The sequence below is a fragment of the Nomia melanderi genome, unplaced genomic scaffold (assembly GCF_051020985.1).
Source record: "Nomia melanderi isolate GNS246 unplaced genomic scaffold, iyNomMela1 scaffold0699, whole genome shotgun sequence".
NCBI lineage: Eukaryota > Metazoa > Arthropoda > Insecta > Hymenoptera > Halictidae > Nomia > Nomia melanderi.
Window position 1 is genome coordinate 12,501 of NW_027475813.1, and position 7,500 is coordinate 20,000.

Consider the following 7,500-nt stretch of genomic DNA (forward strand, 5'->3'; position numbering starts at 1 on the left):
AAACATGAGAAATATAAAGAGTGGAGCGAAAGATAATATAAAAAGGAGCGAAAGATACATACATATATATATATAAGTGTACGAGTTCAATTTCTGCACACACTCGATACACAAGAGAAATAATATTATATATACAGAGGAGGAAGGAGCGATAAACGTGCAACAACGCTTCCTCGTGAAAAATACTTGAACGATCATGCACAGAGAGGTATCTCGATACCTGCTCTGCTGTATGACTAGACGGCTTACGCGCGGAGAGTTCATCTCCCGTCCGTCGGAAATTTCGAACGGCTTACGCGCGGAGAAATACACTTCTCCCGTCCGTCGAAATTTTTTTTTTTTACTTTGAACAAGGCGCATAGAGCCCGCCGAACCACGATTTCCGTGCGTCTTACATCTTTCGACGATGGGACGATCCACGCGAAGAGTTGTTTCGTGCTCGCGCGAGGTGCGATAGCGTCGATTCGCTTTTCTGTACGGGGAGAAATAGAACGATGAGTTGACTTATCGGGTCTTCGTTGGAATTACCGTCGCTGGCATTGTAAACTCCAGATGACCTTGTGATTCCTTCGTCGGGCACTGGTAAAGGGTGGCGATGATTCGTTCTATAATAGAAATACCCGTCGTAGCGATTCGGCCGAGACACCCGCCACGAAACACTCTCTCGTCGTGGAATCCCCGCATCGGAGAGTAAAACGCGCGAAGGCTTACTATGAGAGAAGAAATAGTATATGCCGGTGGTTCGCGTGTGTAGGCTCTATACGAAATTGCGATTCAAGAGAGTAGGAAAAGACGCGATGAACCACGATTTCCGTGCGTCTTACGTCTCTCGACGATGGGACGATCCACGCGAAGAGTTGTTACGTGCTCGCGCGAGGTGCGATAGCGTCGATTCGCCTTTCTGTACGGGGAGAAATAGAACGATGAGCTGACTTATCGGGTCTTCGTTGGAATTACCGTCGCTGGCATTGTAAACTCCAGATGACCTTGTGATTCCTTCGTCGGGCACTGGTAAAGGGTGGCGATGATTCGTTCTATAATAGAAATACCCGTCGTAGCGTTTCGGCCTAGTCACCCGCCACGAAACACTCTCTCGTCGTGGAATCCCCGCGTCGGAGAATAAAACGCCGAAGGCTTACTTATGAAACTTACGTCTCTCGACGATGGGACGATCCACGCGAAGAGTTGTTACGTGCACGCGTATGGTGCGATTGCGTCGATTCGCTTTTCTGTACGGGGAGCAATAGAACGTTGAGTTGACTTATCGGGTCTTCGTTGGAATTACCGTCGCTGGCATTGTAAACTCCAGATGACCTTGTGATTCCTTCGTCGGGCACTGGTAAAGGGTGGCGATGATGCGTTCTATAATAGAAATACCCGTCGTAGCGTTTCTTCCGAGTCAACCCGCTCACGAAACACTCTCTCGTCGTGGAATCCCCGCGTCGGAGAGTAAAACGCGAATTCATAGTATGGAAACTTACGTCTCTCGACGATGGGACGATCCACGCGAAGAGTTGTTACGTGCACGCGTATGGTGCGATTGCGTCGATTCGCTTTTCTGTACGGGGAGTAATAGAACGTTGAGTTGACTTATCGGGTCTTCGTTGGAATTACCGTCGCTGGCATTGTAAACTCCAGATGACCTTGTGATTCCTTCGTCGGGCACTGGTAAAGGGTGGCGATGATGCGTTCTATAATAGAAATACCCGTCGTAGCGTTTCTTCCGAGTCAACCCGCTCACGAAACTCTCTCTCGTCGTGGAATCCCCGCGTCGGAGAGTAAAACGCGAATTCATACTATGAAAACTTACGTCTCTCGACGATGGGACGATCCACGCGAAGAGTTGTTTACGTGCACGCGTATGGTGCGATTGCGTCGATTCGCTTTTCTGTACGGGGAGAAATAGAACGTTGAGTTGACTTATCGGGTCTTCGTTGGAATTACCGTCGCTGGCATTGTAAACTCCAGATGACCTTGTGATTCCTTCGTCGGGCACTGGTAAAGGGTGGCGATGATGCGTTCTATAATAGAAATACCCGTCGTAGCGTTTCTTCCGAGTCAACCCGCTCACGAAACTCTCTCTCGTCGTGGAATCCCCGCGTCGGAGAGTAAAACGCGAATTCATACTATGAAAACTTACGTCTCTCGACGATGGGACGATCCACGCGAAGAGTTGTTTACGTGTACGCGTATGGTGCGATTGCGTCGATTCGCTTTTCTGTACGGGGAGAAATAGAACGTTGAGTTGACTTATCGGGTCTTCGTTGGAATTACCGTCGCTGGCATTGTAAACTCCAGATGACCTTGTGATTCCTTCGTCGGGCACTGGTAAAGGGTGGCGATGATGCGTTCTATAATAGAAATACCCGTCGTAGCGTTTCTTCCGAGTCAACCCGCTCACGAAACTCTCTCTCTCGTCGTGGAATCCCCGCGTCGGAGAGTAAAACGCCGAAGGCTTACTATGAAACTTACGTCTCTCGACGATGGGACGATCCACGCGAAGAGTTGTTACGTGCACGCGTATGGTGCGATTGCGTCGATTCGCTTTTCTGTACGGGGAGTAATAGAACGTTGAGTTGACTTATCGGGTCTTCGTTGGAATTACCGTCGCTGGCATTGTAAACTCCAGATGACCTTGTGATTCCTTCGTCGGGCACTGGTAAAGGGTGGCGATGATGCGTTCTATAATAGAAATACCCGTCGTAGCGTTTCTTCCGAGTCAACCCGCTCACGAAACTCTCTCTCGTCGTGGAATCCCCGCGTCGGAGAGTAAAACGCGAATTCATACTATGAAAACTTACGTCTCTCGACGATGGGACGATCCACGCGAAGAGTTGTTTACGTGCACGCGTATGGTGCGATTGCGTCGATTCGCTTTTCTGTACGGGGAGAAATAGAACGTTGAGTTGACTTATCGGGTCTTCGTTGGAATTACCGTCGCTGGCATTGTAAACTCCAGATGACCTTGTGATTCCTTCGTCGGGCACTGGTAAAGGGTGGCGATGATGCGTTCTATAATAGAAATACCCGTCGTAGCGTTTCTTCCGAGTCAACCCGCTCACGAAACTCTCTCTCGTCGTGGAATCCCCGCGTCGGAGAGTAAAACGCGAATTCATACTATGAAAACTTACGTCTCTCGACGATGGGACGATCCACGCGAAGAGTTGTTTACGTGCACGCGTATGGTGCGATTGCGTCGATTCGCTTTTCTGTACGGGGAGAAATAGAACGTTGAGTTGACTTATCGGGTCTTCGTTGGAATTACCGTCGCTGGCATTGTAAACTCCAGATGACCTTGTGATTCCTTCGTCGGGCACTGGTAAAGGGTGGCGATGATGCGTTCTATAATAGAAATACCCGTCGTAGCGTTTCTTCCGAGTCAACCCGCTCACGAAACTCTCTCTCGTCGTGGAATCCCCGCGTCGGAGGGTAAAACGCGATATATAATAGTATATGCCAGTGGTTCGCGCGCGTCGTCTCTGAGATACGCGGTCGACAGAGTTCCGAAAACACGTGATGTGCCACGATTTCCGTGCGTCTTACATCTTTCGACGATGGGACGATCCACGCGAAGAGAACGTTCGTGCTTGCGTGAGGTGCAACAGCGTCGATTCGCTTTTCTGTACGGGGAGAAATAGAACGTTGAGTTGACTTATCGGGTCTTCGTTGGAATTACCGTCGCTGGCATTGTAAACTCCAGATGACCTTGTGATTCCTTCGTCGGGCACTGGTAAAGGGTGGCGATGATTCGTTCTATAATAGTAATACCCGTCGTAGCGTTTCGACCGATGTCACCCGCCACGAATGTCTCTCTCGACGTGGAAACCCCGCGCCGAAGAGTAAACGCGAAGGCTTACCATACGAAAGAAAACGGTATTATACGCCTGTGGTATGTGCGTCTCGGCTCTGTGATACGCGATCGGCAGAGTTACAAAAAAACGTTGATGGGCCACGATTTCCGTGCGTCTTACATCTTTCGACGATGGGACGATCCACGCGAAGAGTAGTTACGTGCTCGCGCGAGGTGCGATAGCGTCGATTCGCTTTTCTGTACGGGGAGAAATAGAACGATGAGTTGACTTATCGGGTCTTCGTTGGAATTACCGTCGCTGGCATTGTAAACTCCAGATGACCTTGTGATTCCTTCGTCGGGCACTGGTAAAGGGTGGCGATGATTCGTTCTATAATAGAAATACCCGTCGTAGCGATTCGGCCGAGACACCCGCCACGAAACTCTCTCGTCGTGGAATCCCCATGTCGGAGAGTAAAACGCGAAGGCTAACTATATAAGAAACATATAGTATTATTTATGCCTGTGGTTCTCCGTTTGTCCTACTCTCAGATACGCGACTCGGAGAGTTACGAATAATCGTGATGGACCACGATTTCTGTACGTCTTACATCTTTCGACGATGGGACGATCCACGCGAAGAGATCATTCCTGCTTGCGTGAGGTGCGATAGCGCCGATTCGCTTTTCTGTACGGGGAGAAATAGAACGATGAGTTGACTTATCGGGTCTTCGTTGGAATTACCGTCGCTGGCATTGTAAACTCCAGATGACCTTGTGATTCCTTCGTCGGGCACTGGTAAAGGGTGGCGATGATTCGTTCTATAATAGAAATACCCGTCGTAGCGATTCGGCCGTGTCACCCGCCACGAAAATCTCTCTCGTCGTGGAATCCCCGCGTCGTAGAGTAAACGCGAAGGCTTGCTATAGAAGACTATAGTTTATACGCCTGTGGTTCACCGGTTGCCTGCTCTCCGGGGTACGCGATCGCGCAGGAGTTACGGAAGAACTTGATGGGCCACGATCTCCAAGCGGCTATATCTTTCGACGATGGGACGATTCACGCGAAGAGAACGTTCGTGCATGCGTGAGGTGCGATAGCGTTGATTCGCTTGTCTGTACGGGGAGAAATAGAACGATGAGTTGACTTATCGGGTCTTCGTTGGAATTACCGTCGCTGGCATTGTAAACTCCAGATGACCTTGTGATTCCTTCGTCGGGCACTGGTAAAGGGTGGCGATGATTCGTTCTATAATAGAAATACCCGTCGTAGCGTTTCGACCGATGTCACCCGCCACGAAATTCTCTCTCGTCGTGGAATCCCCGCGTCGGAGAGTAACCGCCGAAGGCTTGCTATAGAAGACTATAGTTTATACGCCTGTGGTTCACCGGTTGCCGGCTCTCCGGGGCACGCGATCGCGCGAAGGTTACGGAGGGACGTGAAGCGCCCGAGCAATGAAACGTCCGCAGGAGGAAACGAGCAACCGCCGAACATTGTTTCGCGACGTTTCCATAATGTATTGTCGTTTCGCTCGCATCCCGCTTCTTTCCCCTAGTTTCCTCGACGCGTAGTTTCGCAGCCTTAGTGGACGAATCATTCTCGATTCGAGGAAAGATATGCAGTGGGGCGTGCAATGAGCCCGCCAGAGACCACGATCTCCAATGCGTCTTTACATCTTTCGACGATGGGATGATCCACGCGAAGAGAACGTTCGTGCTTGCGCGAGGTGCGTTAGCGTCGATTCGCTTTTCTGTACGGGGAGAAATAGAACGATGAGTTGACTTATCGGGTCTTCGTTGGAATTACCGTCGCTGGCATTGTAAACTCCAGATGACCTTGTGATTCCTTCGTCGGGCACTGGTAAAGGGTGGCGATGATTCGTTCTATAATAGAAATACCCGTCGTAGCGATTCGGCCGAGTCACCCGCCACGAAACTGTCTCTCTTTCGTCGTGGAAACCCCGCGTCGGAGAGTAAAACGCGCGAAGGCTGTGACTGTAACATATATATATACAGTATACAATGCCTGTGGTTTTTGCGCGTGTCGGCTCTTCGGTATACGCGATCGGCCAGAGTTACGGAGGGACGGTGAAGCGCACGAGAAATTGAAACGGCCGCACGATTGGAACCGAGCAACCGTCGAACATTGTTTCGCGACGTTTCCATAATGCGTTTTCGTTTCGCTCGCATACCGCTTCTTTTCCCCTAGTCTCTGAGACGCGTTTTCGAGCCGTTCTTCTACTATCGATTCTCGTAGAGAGAAGGGACCGGGTAGTCTGGAAGTGGAACCCGCATCTTGCGTGTACCGTACACGGAATTGAGAGGACCGGCCGTGAAGCTCGTTTTAAAGCCGTGCGTCTGACACCCAACTCTTGCGCGCCAATTTCGCGGCAAGAGATAATATGGGACGAATGACCGGCAAAGAGCCAGCTGTGAAGTCTGTTTTTTTAATCGAATCCGTGGACGTGTGTATGCCGTAGCGTCGCTCGTCGTGTTCGTTCATGGTCGTTCCGAGAGAAAGAACGAAAGCGGTAACGAAGGGACCGGCCGTGAAGCTCGTTTTAAAGCCGCGCGTCTGACACCCAACTCTTGCGCGCCAATTTCGCGGCAAGAGATAACATGGGACGAATGACCGGCAAAGAGCCAGCTGTGAAGTCTTTTTTCATTATTTGCTTTCAATCGATCGATCGGTACGATTCGTGCAACGTTTCGCGCGATGCGACGCGAAAACATGCGCGCAACAATAGATGCGTCTGATCGGAAGAACGCGAGGGTCGACTGCACGCGATGGATTCAGTATCGGGTAGGATACAAAATATATCCCCGTCGTTTCCACGCGTGCGAGTCTTCTGCGTCTTTCGCGGGTTTTTGAATGCACTATACGCCCGGAACGTCGAGAAATATATACATATTACTTGAACGTTTTTCGTCTCGAAAGGCTTCGGTGTCGTCTCCAAGGCGACGCCTGAATCTCCTTCGCGCGCTGGTCGGAGATTCAGGTATCAACTTTTATCTTCTCTTTGAAAGAAGAGAGATATTAGGTCGAACAAATGAGAATAAAATTATATATGTGAAATATAAAATTTATACGATTACCCTGAACGGTGGATCACTTGGCTCGTGGGTCGATGAAGAACGCAGCTAATTGCGCGTCAACGTGTGAACTGCAGGACACATGAACATCGACATTTCGAACGCACATTGCGGTCCACGGATACAATTCCTGGACCACGCCTGGCTGAGGGTCGTTTACGTACCATACACTGCTTGCGTAGCTCTGTCAAATCCCCGCCGTCGTTCACCTCTTCGGATCGAACGTTTTTTTACCGAAGGGCGCAAAGAACGTTTCTGAGTCGGGTTAAGAGAAGGATGCTACGTACGAGCGAACGATGGGTGTCTCGTCGGCGTTTGTCGCGGACACGCGAAAATTCTGTGAATTTCACGGACAGTGTACGTTCTAGTTGTTGCAAAACGATCGGAATCGTTTGTATGGACTCGCGTGAGTGTTCGCGGCGTCGTGCGTCGTTCAATTACGACCGCCCGCGGATACCGCTCCACTGCGATATGGATCTGAGCGACAACTTTTTCGGCTGTTCGTGAGATGAACGGTTTCGTGTGTTTAGAAAAATTTTTTTTCCCGCGCTCCCGACGTCACCTGAAATGATGCGTCAGAGGTGAAAGAAAATATTAAGAAGTCGAGAGAGAGAGAGA

The 7,500-nt window shown here is 50.1% G+C and overlaps 1 non-coding gene across 1 annotated transcript; it reads left to right on the forward strand.

Annotated features, from left to right (window-relative positions):
• Positions 1–6,882: 6,882 nt before the first annotated feature.
• LOC143176646 (5.8S ribosomal RNA) lies at positions 6,883–7,037 on the forward strand. Its single transcript, XR_013001168.1, has one exon. It is a non-coding gene; the product is annotated as a 5.8S ribosomal RNA (ribosomal RNA).
• Positions 7,038–7,500: the final 463 nt, after the last annotated feature.